The 19,181-nt window shown below is 49.2% G+C and overlaps 1 long non-coding RNA gene across 1 annotated transcript in view; it reads left to right on the top strand.

Moving 5' to 3' along the window:
* Nucleotides 1-19,104, top strand: part of LOC144338605 (uncharacterized) — a 60,081-nt gene extending 40,977 nt beyond the window's left edge. Inside the window, exons 2-3 of the long non-coding RNA XR_013412850.1 lie at nucleotides 603-763; nucleotides 18,674-19,104. This is a non-coding gene — a long non-coding RNA (uncharacterized LOC144338605). The remainder of the gene's footprint in view (nucleotides 1-602; nucleotides 764-18,673) is intronic.
* The last annotated feature ends 77 nt before the right edge of the window (nucleotides 19,105-19,181 follow it).

Here is a 19,181-nt window from a genome sequence, read left to right as displayed (position 1 = left end):
TTGCTGCCTGGCACCTGCCTGCTGCCAAAGTTGCTCTTGCAGCAGTGGTTACTGCAGCAACGGCTTCTGTGAGCCCGAGAATTCTCTACAGACCCCTCAGAAGCTGGGGACTGTGACCTGTACAATTTGTCCAGACTGGCTTTTTTCACATCACAGGGATTGAGCAAGATGTAGATTAAAAGGCATCTGCCTGTTCTGCCAAGCCTCCAGAAGTTTCCACAGCAGGGGGTTGCTTCTGTTAAAAAGTGTCCAGACACCAAGCCTTGAATTTGTAGCAGCAGACTCAGGAAGCAGTTTCTTTGCCTTTCGGAGAGAAGTCAATTATTGAGGTGATGGGGGTTGCTGCCGGGGCTGTGTTTGGTGGCAGATATGGACAGGTCAGCTCTTTTTTTTTTTTTTTAATTTTTTAAAATAATTTTTTATTTTAAATATAATAGAGACAAGATCTCACTATATTGCTTAGGCTGGTCTTGAACTCCTGGACTCAAGTGATCTTCCCATCTTGGCCTTCCAAAGTTCTGGGATTGTAGGCATGAGCCACCGCACTCGCCCTCAGCTCTTTTTTTTTTTTTTTTGAGACAGAGTCTTGCTCTATCGCCCAGGCTGGAATGCAGTGGCGTGATCTCGGCTCACTGCAACCTCCACCTCCCAGGTTCAAGTTATTCTCCTGCCTCAGCCTCCTCAGTAGCTGGGACTACAGGCGCATGCCACCATGCCCGGCTAATTTTTGTATTTTTAGTAGAGACAGGATTTCACCATGTTGGTCAGGCTAATCTCAACCTCCTGACCTTGTGATCCGCCCACCTCGGCCTCCCAAAGAGCTGGGATTACAGACTTGAGCCACCACGCCTGGCCTCAGCTTTCTTTTCTAACATTCCTTCCTCAGTCAAGAGAATGCTCCCGTCTACTCCCACACTGAGGCCGCCTCTTCATCTCCATGTCTGCAGTACCATGCAGAGGGATGAAGTATCCAACAGCTTCTAAAGCTATCTAAGTAGGGGTGGGTCCTCACCAAGTCCCCTATCACCCCAATTCATTCAACAAACATCTCGAGCCCCTACTGAATGCCAAATACCATCCTGCATGCTTGGGGAACCATATGGACTAAATCACTTAATATCAAGATCCTACTATATGCCAGGCAGCATCCTGGTTACCGAGTATGGAGCTACAAACAAAACAAAGATCCTTGCCCTTGTGGGGCTGACATTCCACTGATGCTGAGACAGTGAGCAATAAGCAGAAGTAAGTGATGGAGGATGTTACAAGAAGCTAAGAACCGGCCGGGCGCGGTGGCTCAAGCCTGTAATCCCAGCACTTTGGGAGGCCGAGGCGGGCGGATCACAAGGTCAGGAGATCGAGACCACAGTGAAACCCCGTCTCTACTAAAAATACAAAAAATTAGCCGGGCGCGGTGGCGGGCGCCTGTAGTCCCAGCTACTCAGGAGGCTGAGGCAGGAGAATGGCGGGAACCCGGGAGGCGGAGCTTGCAGTGAGCCGAGATCGCGCCACTGCACTCCAGCCTGGGCAACAGCGTGAGACTCCGTCTCAAAAAAAAAAAAAAAAAAAAAAAAAGAAGCTAAGAACCATGGGGGAAAGGGGCAGTATTAATAGGGTGGCCATGGAAAGCCTTAGGGAGAAGGTGACATTAAGCAAAGGTATTAAGGAAGTAAGGGACAGTCATGCAGCTATCTGGGGAAAGCAGTCTAGGCAAGGGAAATGAAGTACAAAGGCCCTGTGGTAGCACTGTTGCTAGTGTGTGTGAGGAACGGCCGGGAGGCTGGTGTGGCTGCAGGGGAGTAAGTGAGGGAGAAGGTGGTAGGAGATCAGGTCAGGGAGATCCTGTAGTGGTGTAAGGTCAGTCCACTGGAACTACTGTGGCTTTTGTTCTGACTAAAGTGGAAATCATGAGAAGCCTCCATGTAGCCACTGCTAAAGACTGCCAGTTGACAACTCCCGCTTGCCATACACCCCCCACCATGTGCACACAGAACCACACTAAATACATTTGTTCCTCTAGTGCTTTGGCCAATCTAGCTGATTTCCATTTTTGGGAACAGATTTTCCCATTAGATGCCCAGTAAGGCTTCCTTTTTTTTTTTTGAGACAGAGTCTCACTCTGTCTCCCAGGCTGATTGTGCAGGGACACGATCATGGCTCACGGTAGCCTTGATCTCCTGGGCTCAAGCAATCTTCCTGCCTCCCGAGTAGCTGGGACTACAGGTGTGTGCCACCGTGCCCAGCTAATTTTTAAAAAATTTTTTGTGGAGGCCAGGAGCACTGGCTCACACCTATAATCCCAGCACTTTGGGAGGCTGAGGTGGGCGGATCACCTGAGGTCGGGAGTTCAAGACCAACCTGGCCAACATGGTGAAACCCTGTCTCTACTAAAAATACAAAAATTAGCCAGGCGTGGTGGCGTGCACCTGTAATCTCAGTTACTTGGGAGGCTGAAACAGGAGAATCATTTGAACCCAGGAGGAGGCAGAGGTTGCAGTGAGCTGAGATTGCGCCATTGCACTCCAGCCTGGGCAATAGGGCGAGACTCCATCTCAAAAGAAAAAAAAAAAAATAACTGCCCCATGTGATGTCATTAGGGGTGGGGCCTTTGGGAGGTAATTAGGTCACAAGGGCAGAGCCCTCATAGATGGGATCAGTGCCTTAAAAGGCACCCCAGAGACTCTCGTCCTCTTTCAGCTATATGAGGATACAAGAAGTCAGTAGTCTGCAGCCTAAACATCTTGTTTCATCTTTGGTGTTTCTGAACTGTGTAAAAGGATACATCTTAGGCCGGGCACGGTGGCTCGCGCCTGTAATCCCAGCACTTTGGGAGGCCAAGGCAGGCGGATCATGAGGTCAGGAGATCGAGACCATCCTGACTAACACGGTGAAACCCCATCTCCACTAAAAATACAAAAAATTAGCCAGGCTTGGTGGCAGGCGCCTGTAGTCCCAGCTACTCAGGAGGCTGAGGCATGAGAATGGTGTGAACCCAGAGGTGGAGCTTGTAGTGAGCTGAGATCACGCCACTGCACTCCAGCCTGGGCGACAAAGCGAGACTCCGTCTCAAAAAAAAAAAAAAAGTATACATCTTAGTCTGTTTTGTGCTGCTGTACCAAAATACATGACACTGGGTAATGTATAAAGAATAGAAATTTATTCCTTATAGTTCTGGAGGCTGGGAAGTCCAAGATCTAGGTGCAGTATCTGGCCAGGGTCTTCTTGCTGTGTCATCCCATAGTGGAGGGGGAAAGAGTAAGAGAGGGCCAGAGAAGGGGCTGAACCCATTGTATTATGAGAAACCCACTCCCCACTCTCATAATAATAGCAGTAATCCATTCATGAGGCCTCTTACTTTTTTTTTTTTTTTTGGCTTAAACAACAGAAATTTATTTTCTCACAGTTCTGTAGGCTAGAATTCCCAGAACAAGGTCTGGCAGGGTCATTTCTGATGAGGACTCTTTTCCTGCCTTACAGATGACCTCACTATGTTCTCACACGGTGGAAAAAGACTCTCTTTCTCTCTCACTCTCGCTTGCTCGATGACTTCTTAAAGATCTCACCTCTTAATACTGTTACAATGGCAATTACATTTCTTTTTTTTTTTTTTTTTTTTTTTTTTTTTGAGACAGAGTAGTGCTCTGTCACCCATGCTGGAATGTAATGGTACGATCTCAGCTAACTGCAACCTCCACCTCCCAGGTGCATGCGATTCTCTTGCCTCAGCCTCCTAAGTAGCTGGGGTTACAGGCGCCCGCCACCATGCCTGGCTAATTCTTGTATTTTTAGTAGAGATGGAGTTTCACCATGTTGGTCAAGCTGGTCTCGAACTCCTGACCTCAGGGGATCCACCCACCTTGGCCTCCCAAAGTGCTGGGTTTGAGAGGTACGAGTCATCAAACCGTAACACTATGTAATCTTTGGAAACTTACTTTTTCCCCACTGGACATTCTAGATTTATCTTTTTTATTTATTTTTTTATTTTTTATTTATTTATTTATTTTTTTTTTTTGAGACAGGGTCTTGTTCTGTTGCCCAGGCTGGAGTGCAGTGCTGTAATCATAGGTCACTGCTGCCTCAAACTCAAGTATTCCTCGCCCCCCAGCCTCTTGAGTAGTTGGGACTACAGGTGCATACCACCACACCTGGCTAATTTTTAAATTTTTAGTAGAGGCAGGGTCTCACCACGTTGCCTATGCTGGTCTTGAACTCTTGGCCTCAAGTGATCTTCCTGCCCTATCCCCTCAAAGTGCTGGGATTACAGGCATGAGCCACTGCACCCGGCCTCTGGTTTTCTTTTTGTTTTTTGTTTGTTTGTTTTGAGACAGTGTCGCTCTGTCACCCAGGCTGGAGTGCAGTGGCGCAATCTTGGCTCACTGCAACCTCCACCTCCCAGATTGAAGCGATTCTTCTGCCTCAGCCTCCCTAGTAGCTGGGATTACAGGTGCCCGCCACCACGCCCGGGTAATTTTTGTAATTTTAGTAGAGACAGGGTTTCTCCATGTTGGCTAGGCTGGTCTCAAACTCTTGACCTCAGGTGATCCGTCCACCTAGGTCTACTAAAGTGCTATGATTACAGCTGTGAGCCACCATACCCAGCCAGCTTTATCTTAACACTCATGTAGCACTTGATATGTGTGTCAGGCACTGTTCTGTCCCCTTTACATTCACAATCCTTTATATATTTGTTCATATATATATATATATATATATATTTTTTTTTTTTTTGAGACGGAGTCTCGCTCTGTCACCCAGGCTGGAATGCAGTGGCCGGATCTCAGCTCACTGCAAGCTCCGCCTCCCGGGTTTACGCCATTCTCCTGCCTCAGCCTCCAGAGTAGCTGGGACTACAGGCGCCCGCCACCTCGCCCGGCTAGTTTTTTTGTATTTTTTAGTAGAGACGGGGTTTCACCCTGTTAGCCAGGATGGTCTCGATCTCCTGACCTCGTGATCCGCCCGTCTCGGCCTCCCAAAGTGCTGGGATTACAGGCTTGAGCCACCGCGCCTGGCCTGTTTATTTATATTTTTGAGACGGAGTCTCTGTGGCCCAGGCTGGAGTACAGTGGCACAATCTCAGCTCACTACAACCTCTGCCTCCCAGGTTCAAGTGATTCTCCTGCCTCAGCCTTCCAAGTAGCTGGGATTACAGGCCCCTGCCCCCACACCTGGCTAATAATTTGTGTGTGTGTGTGTGTGTGTGTGTGTGTGTGTGTGTGTGTGTGTGTATTTTTAGTAGAGACGGGGTTTCACCATGTTAGCCAGGCTGTTCTCAAACTCCTGACCTCAGGTGATCCACCCACCTCAGCCTCCCAAAGTGCTGGGATTACAGGTCTGAGCCACTGTGCCCAGCCCACAATCCTTTAAATCATTTAAATCCTCATAATAGCCTGTAGGATACACACTGTTACCATGTCCATTTTACAGATGAGGGAACTGAGGCACAGAGTGGTTAAATGATTTGCACGATAGTTCTAGCTGGCAAGCAGAGAGCCAGGATTGTAAGCCAGGCAGACTGGGCATGAGTGCACATTCTTGTCCCTCTGCTTCATGCCGTCGCTCCCAGCTGTTGCTATGATTCCTGTTTGCCTGTAGCGGTAGCTGTTCATTTATTTCCACTGCCATACAGCATTCAGTGGTGTGCATGTGCAGCCTGGGTGTCCACATTTTCCTGTAACAGGCCTTTGGGCTGTTTCTGGTTCTTGCTGTTGGGAGCAACACTGCAGTGTTCGCTCCCACAACATCTCCTGTGCGGGAGTCTACATCGGCACACAGACTCTCAGAGGGGAATCTGAGGGCGTAGGGTTTGCATGTCTCTAACTTCTTCAGGTGATGACAGACTATTTCCACAAGTGGATGCTAGCTCAGTCCCTGGGCCTCCCAGGCCTCAGTTTCCCCATGTATTAGGTAGGCCATTTGGGGACTTGAAGCTCTCAGATACAGGAACAGCAGTGTGGGGGAGCTGAGCAGGTTTGGGGTGTGACTGACATTCCCAGGTACCTGAAGGAGGAACGGCACATCTCCAGGTGGGACCTGCAGTCCTTCCTGGAAACTTTCATGGCTCCCCACACATGCAGGTTCAAAGCCTCTCTCCTGAACCTGGTTCAGAGCTCCTTCTGCAGTGGCAGTTCCAACCTCCCTCCCGTATCCCCACTCACAGCTAAGCGTCAGTCCTGGAGCACCTCCAACCTGCCGATCAGGGCAAGCCCCGACGTGGCCTTCAAGGCCATTGCACATGTTCATTGTGACACTGCTCGCTGAGCAGTCACTATGTGTATCTCCTGCATCTGGACAGACAACACTAAATGGGTATTGAAGGATTGAATGAGGGATCAATAATGATATCCAGTTTGATTCAGTGGTTCCAGAGGTTTTTCTAAGTGCCTTCCATTTATTAACTCATTTCACATTCACAGATGACCCCACAAAGTAAGCACTATTGTTATCCCCATTGTACTGACAGGGAAGCTGAGGTCCAGAGGAGCGTGGGTGCCTTGCTCGAGGCCACACAGCTTGTGAGTGGTGGTTGGAGCTGAGGAAACATGTAAGAAATTGTTGTTCCCAAGCTGTGAGGTGCCACATGGGGGCCAAGATTATTCTTTTTCTTTTTAGAGATAGGGTCTCACCATCATTCAGGTTGCAGTACAGTGGCGTAATCATGGCTCACTGCCACCTCCAGTTCCTGGGCTCAAGTGATCCTCCCACCTCAGCCTCTTGAGTAGCTGGGACTACAGGCCAGTGCCACCATGATGTGCTAATTTTTAAAATTTTTTATTTTCTATAGAGATTGGGCTTTGCCATCTTGCCCAGGCTGGTCTTGAACTCGTGGGCTGAAGCAATCCTGCTCCCTCTACCTCCCAAAGCCCTGGGATTACAGGCGTGAGCCACTGTGCCTGGCCTGTTCTCCATTTTTCTACTTCTTTCTCTGCCTCCAGATCTGTCCCCTTGAACACTAATTTAGGGGACACTAAACATTTGCTACATTTGCTGGTTATTTTCTAAATTAACATTTAAAAGTTGCATACTTCCTTATCAAAGTATGAGAATGATTTGAAAAAAAAAAAAAAAAAACAAGGTCTGGCTCTATTGCCCAGGCTGGAGTGCAGTGACATGATCTCTGCTCACTGCAGCCTCCGCCTCCCAGGCTCAAGCCATCCTCTTCCTCCCACCTCAGCCTCCCGAGTAGCTGGGACCACAGGCATGTTCCACCATGCCTGGCTAATTTTTATATTTCTTGTAGAGATGAAATTTTGATATGTTGCCCAGGCTGGTCTCAAACCTCTGAACTCAAGGTATCTGCCCACGTCAGCCTCCCAAAGTGTTGGCCTGATTTTTGTTATTTTAGTACATAATGGAATGAGTTTTCCCATTATAGACTATAGTGATTTACTAATCATTTTAATATCACATTTCGTATCATTCATATTTTTATTACTCTCTTGATTGGCATCAGTAATTTGGAGCTAGTATGTATGTATGTATTTATTTATTTAGAGACAGAGTCTCACTCTGTCGCCAAGGCTGGAGTGCCGTGGTGCAATCTCGGCCCACTGCAACTTCTGCCTCCTGGGAAGTGATTCTTGTGCCTTAGCCTCTGGAGTAGCTGAGATTACAAGCATGGACCATCACGCCCAGCTAATTTTTGTATTCTTAGTAGAGACAGGGTTTCACCATGTTGACCAGGCTGGTCTCAAACTCCTGACCTCAAATAATCCACCTGCCTGGGCCTCCCAAAGTGCTGGAATTACAGGTGTGAGCCACTGTGCCTGGCCTTTGTTTTTTGTTTTTGTTTTTGTGTTTTGAGACAGAATCTTGTTCCGTTGCCCAGGTTGGAGTGCGGTGGCGTGATCTCAGCTCACTGCAGCCTCCATCTCCTGGATTCAAGCAATTCTCTCACCTCAGCCTCCCTAGTAGCTGGGATTACAGGCCCATGCCACCACACCCAACTAATATTTGTATTTTTTTTTTTAATAAGACGCGGTCTCACTCTGTCACCCAGATTGAAGTGCAGTGCCACGATCTCGGCTCACTGCAACTTCTGCCTCCCAGGCACAAGTGATCCTCCCACCTCAGCCTCCCCAGTAGCTGGAATCACAGGCACACACACCACCATGACAGACTAATTTTTTGTATTTTTAGTAGAGATGGGGTTTCACCATGTTGGTCAGGCTGGTCTTGAACTCCTGGCTTCAGGTGATCCACACACCTCCCAAAGTGCTGGGATTACAGGCGTGAGTCACTGCGTCCGGCCAGAGCTAGTTTGTTTTTTTGTTTGTTTCGGTTTTTGTTTGTTTTTGAGACAGAGTCTTGCTCTGTTGCCCAGGCTGGAGTGCAGTGGCGCGATCTCAGCTCACTGCAACCTCTGCCTCCCAGGTTTTTTTATAGAGACAGGGTCTTACTATATTGCTTAGGTGGGTCTCAAACTCCTGAGTGCAAGGGATCCTCCCATCTCAGCCTCCCAAAGTGCTTGCATTACAGGTGTGAGCCACTACACCTGGCTTCTTGTTTATATCTTCTGTATTTTGCTTCTTGTTGGGAAGGTATTGCCTACAAGATCCTGGTTCCCACACCTCAGGCCCTGAGTAGGTAATAAGACACAGGGGTGTCTTCCACACCCTGGCCCCACTAATTGAGTCCTACACATGGGGAGGGTCCAACTGCTGTCCTTTAAAACCAAACTGTAGGCCAAGATGGCAAAATTTACATTGCTATATCCTCCTCCTCCTCCCCTCACCGTACTATCCTCATGGCCCTCCATACCCCTGACTGTGGGGTGCTTCCTGGGACAGGCCTGACCTAAGGAAGTGTCATTTCCCAACCCTCAGATCCAATGCTCCCTTTTAATAAGAAACATATCGGCTGGGCGCAGTGGTTCATGCCTGTAATCCCAGCACTTTGGGAGGCTGAGGCGGGTGGATCACCTGAGGTTGGGAGTTCGAGACCAGCCCGACCAACATGGAGAAACCGTGTCTCTACTAAAAATACAAAATTAGCTGGGCGTGGTGGCACATGCCTGTAATCCCAGCTACTAGGGAGGCTGAGGCAGTAGAATCGCTTGAACCCGGGAGGCGGAGGTTGGGGTGAGCCGAGATCGCGCCATTGCACTCCAGCCTGGGCAACAAGAGCGAAACTCTGTCAGACAAAAAAAAAAATTTCAGGAGGCCTCCTTTTACCATCCTGAAATGACATTCACATTCATGTACATTACAAGTCTTGCTGGTGTGGGGCTGCCCCCTAGCACCAGACCTCTGCCCATTCATTGCCAAAGCACCCTCAAGGAGGAATTCCCAAAACACACCCCGAGGGCAGGCAGGAACAGGACCCTTGTCTGTCTGGTTCAGTGCAGTATCCCCACCACCTAGCACAAGACCCTTCATGCACTAAGTAAATAATTGCACAGTCTGGATAACTATGCTGTGATTTACTGCCCTCTTCTTACAAGGCTTCCCTGTCCTCTCTTCACTGCCCCTGCCTGGAGAACCAGGGAAGAAAAACGACTCAAGAGTGCGCAGGGGCCAGCTCCCTCGCACAGAGAGTTCTACACAGTTCACTGGTGCTGTGGGCAAATGGATGCTTCAGGGGCCCTCGGTCCTGCCGGGGGCGGAATGAGGACAGGGTGAGCACAGAAAGCAGAGACATCTGTAGAGTCAATGACGCAGTGGTCAGAACAGAGTCCAGAGTGCACAGCCTGACCCTGGCCCTGCTCAGCTGTGTGCCTTCTGGTAACCCCTACAGGGCCTTAGGTCTCATCCAGAACGCAACGATGATAATAGTAGTTAAGGTTGTTGTGAAGACGCAGTGAAATTATTCATGTAATCAGGAGAGGTTGGCACGTGTTAAAATTATCCATTACTGAGTAACTTGGATCAAAGAGCTATCATTCCTGACGCCTAGACCCCGTCCCTCAAGCGCCTCCCCACCCTCCTCCCTCAGACTTCCAGGTTCCACCACCAGTGGTGAATGGTCAAGAACCCAGAACAGGCGACCAACCTCCCTCCTCTTTCCCCTGCTGCACAGCCCATCTCAGAGCTCCCTTCTGTGGGGCTCAGCCAGACGCCTGCAGGACTGGGACAGGCTCCTGGAGCCCTCCCCGCCAACCAGAGGCCCCGGCCTACTCCCCTCATCTGCACAGGAAAACCCTGGCCCAGCCAGGGAACCAGAAGTGTCCTCCCAGTCCCTACCTTGCCCTCACCCTCAGCCACCACCAACTACCCCTGGGCGGGCACGCCCTACCTCACTGCACCTCGGTCTGTGTGAGCCCAGGAGTGCCCACTCTCCAATGTGTGTGCCCCTGTGGGTGCCCAAAGCCCTGTCTGTGTGACCCTAGGGGTGTCCACTCCCCAGAGTGTCCGACCCTCGGAGCCCAGAGCCCGCAGTCGACAGCCTGGAATGGCCCGGCCACGCGCGGGGCAGGGATGCGCGCACGGAAGCGTCCACCTGCGGCCGCAACACTGGGCAGTGGCGGCCAACCCGGACACATCTTTTTGTGTGGGGTAAGGAAAGAGCCCCTTCCCCGCGCGGGTCCCGGCATGCTCGTGCCCGTCCCGTCCTCTCGGCGCTCCCAGACCCGAGCGGCCCTCGGCCTCTCTCCAGCCCACCGCATTGCCCTCTCCCGCAAAGGCTTAGTCTTGACCCAGCCCTCCCGCAGCGGAACAAGCAACTGGCCCAGGGCCGGGGCGCGGTGGGCTCTGATTGGTCGATGACATTGACGGTGATGATCTGATTGGTCGATGACTGGCGCTTCTCCGTAGCTGCCCGGGCGCGCCTCCGCCCCTGTGCGCCGGGCTCCCATTCGTCGCCGCTCTGGGGCATGAGCAGTGGGTGCCAGTCCGGTGCCACGGCTCGGGGAAAGCCCAGCTTTTACGGTTCCGGGTGCTGGTTCCCACACCACTGCCTCGTGTGGGGTTGTTCGCCCGTGAAGGGGCAGGACAGGGTGCGCGCTGATGGAAGTTAGTGAGGTCACACACCGGGCCGTGGCGCCTGGTGCTGTGGGCGCTTCCACTGCAACCTTCGTAGCAAACCCAGCGGGGTTCTCTGCCTGCGCACCGTGGTTCCTGCGTTCATTTACTGTCCGTTTCTCACTCTGGAAAGTGTGGCTTTGAGTTTAATCTGCAGGAGTAGGACGGGCACAGAGGGTGTCTGGTCCTCCTCGCACCATAAATCGCAGAGCGAGCCCTCTGTGGTCTCTGGATACAGTGTACCAAAGTTAGATTAACTGTACTCCTCACAAGTGGGTCCAACGTTGGCAGCAGTGAAAAAGCCCTAAGTGTCAGGGCCTTTGGCGAAGCGTGTGTAAGGGAATAAACACTTTCCCCAGTTTTCCAGGCGCAAACTGATGGTTTTGGAGCATTAAGGTCTGGTCGGCTGGGGCAGGATGTCTGCGTTGACACGTCTTATTTAATCCACATCATAGGTGAGGTGACTACTTACCTCTTTTTTTTTGTTTTTTTTTGTTTTGTTTTTTGAGACGGAGTCTCGCTCTACCGCCCAGGCTGGAGTGCAGTGGCCGGATCTCAGCTCACTGCAAGCTCCGCCTCCCGGGTTCACGCCATTCTCCTGCCTCAGCCTCCCGAGTAGTTGGGACTACAGGCGCCTGCCACCGCGCCCGGCTAGTTTTTTGTATTTTTTAGTAGAGACGGGGTTTCACCGTGTTAGCCAGGATGGTCTCGATCTCCTGACCTCGTGATCCGCCCGTCTCGGCCTCCCAAAGTGCTGGGATTACAGGCTTGAGCCACCGCGCCCGGCCTGACTACTTACCTCTTTACAGGTTGAAATTGTTACATTATATATATATATGTAAGTTGAAATAGAAGTATATATTACAAGCATTATAAACGCATATACCAATATGTATAAATCCATGATTTATAGGGATATAGATGTAGATGGAGCAGTGGGCCCAATTCATTGCCCTGGGGTGAGTCACATGCTGAAGGGAAAGGGGACTGTTGATCTTTTAACTGGGTGCCCAAAATGTTAGGAAGCCTGAGTCCTGAGGCCCCAGCCTTCACCAAGTGGGAAAATTTTCCCTTAATTAGCCTGGAAACTCCAATAGCGCAGTGCTGCTTCCATTGCTGAAAACAGCCAACCTTGATATCAGGTCTGGTCCCAAGAAACACTGTTCTTTCCCTCCCTCTTAGATTGTTATTTTATCCCTCTTAGGGATGAGGGAAAAGGTTGCTATTTTAACTGAGTGTGTGGGGACTGGAGTACTGGGTAGCACTCATCAAAGGTTCAGTTGAAGTATGGGCACTTAGTTACCTCTGGAATTTTTTTTTTTTTTTTTTTTTTTTGAGACAGAGTCTCACTCTGTCACCATACTGGAGTGCAGTGGCTCGATCTCGGCTCACTGCAACCTCTGCCTCCCGGGTTCAAGCGATTCTCCTGCCTCAGCTTCCTGAGTAGCTGGGACTACAGGCATGCACCACCACACCCAGCTAATTTTTGTATTTTTAATAGAGATGGGGTTTCACCATGTTGGCCAGGATGGTCTCGAACACCTGACCTCAGGTGATCCACCGGCCTGGGCCTCCCAAAGTGCTGCGATTACTGGCGTGAGCCACTGCACCAGGCCTCTCCTCTGGATGTTTCTGAGAGTGGCTGGCTTTGTAACATTTATATTTCACTTTTGTATAATACTGTGTATATACTTCAGTTTTGCCACTCAGGTGCCATAGGAAGTGAGGGGTGCATTGTTTTTGTTTGGGATTTTGTTCTAAAGATTATAGTATAGTATAACCAAACATACAATAAGCTATATTAGCTCCTTTTGCGGGGGGCGGGGAGAGACAGGGTATTTATTACTTTGTCACCCAGGCTGGAGTACAATGATGAATTCATGGCTCACTGCAGTCTGGACATCCTGTGCTCAAGCCATCCTCCCACCTCAGCCCCCCAAGTAGCTTGCAGTACAGGTGCGCCACACTATACCTGGCAAATTTTTTATTTTTTGTAGAGATGAGGTCTCACGATGTTGCCCTGCTGGTCTCAAATTTCTGCGCTCAGGCAATCCTTCTGCCTCAGACTCCCAAAGTGCTGGAATTACAGGCATGAGCCACTGCGTCCAGCCTGTATTACCTTTTCTTTTTCTTTTTCTTTTTCTTTTTTCTTTTTTTTTTTTTTTTTTGAGATAGGTTCTCATTCTGTTGCCCAGGCTGGAATGTAGTGGCACGATCTTGGCTCGCTGCAACCTCTGCCTCCCAGGTTCAAGCAATTCTCACACCTCAGCCTCCTGAGTAGATGGAATTTACAGGTGCTCACCACCACTCCTGGCTAATTTTTGTATTTTTAGTAGAGACCAGATTTTGCCATGTTGGCCAGACTGGTCTCAAACTTCTGACCTCAAGTGATCCGCCCACCTCAGCCTCCCAAAGTGCTGGGATTACAGGCATGAGCCTCCATGCCCTGCAGTATTATCTTTTTTAAAGAGAGAGTACTTGAGGCCAGGAGTTTGAGACCAATCTGGGCAATATGAGACCCCATCTCTACAAAAATTACAAAAAAATTAGCCCAGTTTGGTGGTGCACACTTGTGGTCCCAGCTACTCAGAAGGCTGATGTGGGAGGATCACTTAAGCCTTGCAATTAGAGGCTGCAGTGAGCCATGATCGCACCACTGCACTCTAGCCTGGGCAATACAGTGAGACCTCATCTCAAAAAATAAATAAATAGGCCAGGCACGATGGCTCATGCCTATAATCGCAGCACTTTGGGAGGCCAAGGCAGGTGAATCACCTGAGGTCAGGAGTTCAAGACCAGCCTGACCAACATGGTGGAACCCTGTCTCTACTAAAAATATAAAAACTTAGCCAGGTGTGGTGGCTAACGCCTGTAATCCCAACTATTCTGGAGACCAAGGCAGGAGAATCACTTGAACTTGGGAGGCGGAGGTTGCAGTGAGCCGAGATCGTGCCATTGTACTCCAGCCTGGGTAACAGGAGCAAAACTCCATCTCAAATAATGATAATAATAATAATAATAATAATAATAATAATAATACAAATATTAACTGGGGGAGGCCGGGCGCGGTGGCTCATGCCTGTAATCCCAGCACTTTGGGAGGCCGAGGTGGGCGGATCACCTAAGGTCAGGAGTTCGAGACCACCCTGACCAACATTGTGAAACCCCATCTCTACTAAAAATACAAAAACATGAGCTGGGCATGGTGGCACATGCCTGTAGTCTCAGCTACTTGGGAGGCTGAGGCAGAAGAATCGCTTGAACCCAGGAGGTGGAGGCTGCAGTGAGCCCAGATCACGCCACTGCACTCCAGCCTGGTGACAGAGTGAGACTGCATCTCAAAAAAACAAAAAAACAAAACAAAACAAAACAATTAGCTGGGGGTAGTGGTGGGCGCCTGTAATACCAGCTACTCAGGAGGCTGAGGCAGGAAAATCACTTGAACCCCAGAGGTGAGGTTGCAGTGAGCTGAGATCATGCCACTGCACTTCAACCTGGGCAACAAAAGTGAAACTCCATTTCAAATAAATATATAACAGAAACACACCCTTTCTTATCTGTTCTGCATACTTAAATAAAAGAAATGGCTGGGCGCGGTGGCTCAAGCCTGTAATCCCAGCACTTTGGGAGGCCGAGACAGGCGGATCACGAGGTCAGGAGATCGAGACCATCCTGGCTAACACAGTGAAATCCCGTCTCTACTAAAAAATACGAAAAAACTAGCCGGGCGAGGTGGCGGGCGCCTGTAGTCCCAGCTACTCGGGAGGCTGAGGCAGGAGAATGGCATAAACCCGGGAGGCGGGGCTTGCAGTGAGCCGAGATCCAGCCACTGCACTCCAGCCTGGGCAACAGAGTGAGACTCCGTCAAAAAAAATAAATAAATAAAAATAAAAAGTAAAAGAAACACACCCAAAAGTATTACAAATAAAGAAGATGGGGGAGGAAAATAAAATATTTAGCTTATTAATAAAAGAATGGGCCTATTTGAATAGTACAAACGCTAAAATAAAAATTCTTCAATGTGTATAGCTTGCCTTTTAAGTCTGTAGCCATTTAAATTATAAGAATTTCATCACTTGCCGGTCAGGCGCGGTAACTCATGCCTGTAATCCCAGCACATTGGGAGGCTGAGGTGGGCGGCTCACGAGGTCAAGAGATTGAGACCATCCTGGCCAACATGGTGAAACCCCGTCTCTACTAAAAATACACAAATTAGCCGAGCATGGTGGCGCACACCTGTAGTCCCAGCTACTCAGGAGGCTGAGGCAGGTGAATTGCTTGAACCCAGGAGGCGGAGGTTGTAGTGAGCCGAGATTGTGCCACTGCACTCCAGCCTGGCGACAGAGTGAAACTCTGTCTCAAAAAAAATTAAAAATAAAAAATTTCATCACTTGCCAAGCCTGGTGGCTCATGCCTGTAATACCAGCACTTTGTGAGACTGAGGCAGGAGGATTTCTTGAGTCCAAAAGATTGAGGCTGCATGAGCTGTGATTGGGCCACTACCCTCTAGCCTGGGCAACAGAGCAAGACCCTATTCAACAACAACAAAAAAAGGAATTAGGTGATGGGAAATGCCTACCATTTGAATCTATAAAGATAAGCAAGGCAAGGTGCAGTGGCTCATGCCTATAATGCCAACATTTTGGGAGGCTGAGACAGGAGGATCGCTTGAGCTCCAGAGTTCAAAACCACCCTGGGTAACATAGTGAAACCTAGTCTCTACAAAAATAAACAAATTTAGCTGGGTGTGGTGGTGCGTGCCTGTAGTCTCAGCTACATGGGAGGCTGAGGTGGGAGGATCGTGTGAGCTCAGGCAGTTGAGGCTGCAATGAGCCATGATTACGCCACTGCACTGCAGCCTAGGCGACAGCAAAACCTGTCTCAAAAAAAAAAAAAAAAAAAAAAGATAAGCAAGAGTTACTCATGATGCTTGAACTTGGGGGAAGATGCCAACTCTGGCACATGTCAGTTACTACATAAAAAGTCAAGTACAGTGTCAAATCCAAAGCATCAAGAGGAAAAAAAATTCAGTTCCCAAGAGAACATGGATAGCTGAACAATGTAAAACTTGGCTGGGCACAGTGGCTCACACCTGTAATCCCAGCACTTTGGGAGGCCGAGGCGGGTGGATCACGAGGTTAGGAGATCGAGACCATCCTGGCTAACATGGTGAAACCCCGTCTCTACTAAAAATACAAAAAATTAGCCAGGCGTGCCTGTAGTCCCAGCTACTCAGGAGGCTGAAGCAGGAGAATGGCGTGAACCCAGGAGGCGGAGCTTGCAGTGAGCCGAGATCGCGCCACTGTACTCCAGCCTGGGCGACAGAGCGAGACTCCGTCTCAAAAAAAAAAAAAAGTAAAACTTAATCAAAACTATATCTGCATTAAGTTAGTACTGCTGAAACAATACATTGAGGAATTACAGTAGCACCTGCAAGTTCCTTCTAATGTCCATATAAATAGAACCATGGAAGCTTTTATGTTATCTGTTTTATGACCTTATGGAATTAGTGAACCAAATGAAAACTTAATCATTATTTCAAATAATATAATTTATTTCTAGACAAAATATATTCTTATTTTCAAGGTAGTTTAAGTGTCAATATTTCTTAAGCCACAATCATGGAAATCATGTCTTAACTTTTTTTTTTTTTTTTGAGACAGTCTTGCTATGTCACCCAGGCTGGAGTGCAGTGGCATGATCTCAGCTCACTGCAACCTCTGTCTCCTGGGTTCAAGCATGCACATCTGCTAATTTTTAAGATGGGGTTTCACAATGTTGGCCAAGCTGGTCTTGAACTCCTGCCTCCGCCTCCCAAAGTGCTAGGATTATAGGCATGAGCCACCGTGTCCGGCAAAAAATACTTTTTCAATGTTTAAAAATATCCAACCTTTCGAAACTTTTTTTCTGATTAAGTAGTAATAGTCTTATCGGCCGGGTGTAGTGACTCATGCCTGTAATCTCAGCACTTTGGGAAGCCGAGGCAGGTGGATCACCTGAGGTCAGGAGGTCGAGACCAGCCTGGCCAACATGGTGAAACCCCATCTCTACTAAAAATACAAACATTAGCTGGGTATGGTGACGCACATCTGAAATCCCAGCTACTCGGGAAGCTGAGGCAGAAGAATCGCTTGAACCTGGGAGGCAGAGGTTGTTGCAGTGAGCCGAGATTGCACCACTGCACTCTAGCCTGGGTGACAGAGCAAAACTCCATCTCAGAAAAAAAAAAAAAAAAAATTAGCCAGGCGTGGTGGCGGGCGCCTGTAATCCCAGCTACTTGGGAGGCTGAGGCAGGAGAATCGCTTGAACCTGGGAGGCGGAGGTTGCAGCAAGCCAAGATCGCACCACTGCACTCCAGCCTCTGCAACTCTGCCTCAGAAAAAAAAAATTATAAAAATAAAATTTGCGTTATAGGCCAGGTGCAGTGGCTCATGCCTGTAATCTCAGCACTTTGAGATGCCAAGGCGAGCAAATCACTTGAGCCCAGGAGTTCATGACCAGCCTAGGCGACATAGAGAAACCCTGACATAGAGAAATTAGCCGAATGTGGCCGGGTGCGGTGTCTCACGCCTGTAATCCCAGCACTTTGGGAGGCTGAGGCAGGTGGATCATGAGGTCAGGAGTTCAAGACCAGCCTGGCCAACTTGGTGAAACCCCATCTCTACTAAAAAAATTACAAAAACAATAGCCAGGCATGGCAGCGGGCATCTGTAATCCCAGCTACTCAGGAGGCTGAGGCAGAGAATTGCTTGAACCTGGGAGGCAGAGGTTGCAGTGAGCCCAGATCACGCCATTGCACTCTAACCTGGGTGACAGTGTGAGATACCGCCTCAAAAAAAAAAAAAAGGCCGGGCGCGGTGGCTCAAGCCTGTAATCCCAGCACTTTGGGAGGCCGAGACGGGCAGATCACGAGGTCAGGAGATCGAGACCATCCTGGCTAACATGGTGAAACCCCGTCTCTACTACAAAATACAAAAAAACTAGCCGGGCGAGGTGGCGGGCGCCTGTAGTCCCAGCTACTCGGGAGGCTGAGGCAGGAGAATGGCGTGAACCCGGGAGGCGGAGCTTGCAGTGAGCTGAGATCCGGCCACTGCACTCCAGCCTGGGAGACAGAGCGAGACTCCGTCTCAAAAAAAAAAAAAAAAAAAAAAAAGCCAGATGTAGTGGTGTAGTCTCAGCTACTCAGGAGGCTCGCCCACCTCGGCCTCCCAAAGTTCTAGGATTACAGGTATGAGCCACCGTGCCCAGCCTGTATTTTTTGTAGAGATGGAATTTTGCCATGTTTCCCAGGCTGGTCTCGAACTCCTGGGCTCAAGAAATCCTCCCACCTTGTCCTCCCAAAGTGCTGGGATTACAGGTGTGAGGCAGCATGCCCAGCCGCAACAGTAATTTTCACAAATGGTCCCCTGTAGTCAAGTAGGCAATTTTCATTCATGAAAGTGCTATCACTGTAATTCTTCTAAACTTTCACTAAAATGCATGCTCCCTTTGCAGAGGGAAAGCTGAATCACAGGGTCAAGAGATGTCCTGGATGGTTGGGCACAGTGGCTCATGCCTGTAATCCCAGCACTTTGGGAGGCCGAGGCAGGCGGATCACGTGAGGTTGGGAGTTTGAGATCACCCTGACCAACATGGAGAAACCCCGTCTCTACTAAAAATAAAAAATTAGCCAGGCGTGGTGGTGCATGCCTGTAATCCCAGCTACTAGGGAGGCTGAGGCCAGGCTGGTCTCAAACTCCTGACCTCAGGTGATCCGCCCGCCTCAGCCTCCCAAAGTGCTAGGATTACAGGCTTGAGCCACCATGCCCAGCCCTATGAATTATTTCAAATGCATTAGATCCACCTAATCAAAATTCTCTCATTCAGCATATAATTTTGAGTGCCAACTGTGTGTCAAAGTCAGTGTTCAGCCCTACAGTAAACAACATGGACAGAGCTTCTGCCTTCACAGAACCTCCATCTAGGGAGCAGGTGAATATATCACCAGGCTGTAATTGGTTGCTTAGCTCCAAAATAGTAAATTTAGGGTCAATTAAGATAATAATCTACCTAACTCTAATGACATCTCTAGTGTATTGTGTCTTTTAAAGTACAGTTACAGCTTGGGCAACCTGGGGAAACACCCCGTCTCTACAAAAAAAAAAAAAAATTTTTTTTTATTTGAGTCAGTCTTATTCTTTCACCCAGGCTGGAGTGCAGTGGGGCGATCTCAGCTCACTGCAACCT

This window comes from Macaca mulatta, chromosome X, assembly GCF_049350105.2.
Source record: "Macaca mulatta isolate MMU2019108-1 chromosome X, T2T-MMU8v2.0, whole genome shotgun sequence".
Classification (NCBI taxonomy): domain Eukaryota; kingdom Metazoa; phylum Chordata; class Mammalia; order Primates; family Cercopithecidae; genus Macaca; species Macaca mulatta.
This window is presented reverse-complemented; position numbering and strand designations above follow the sequence as displayed.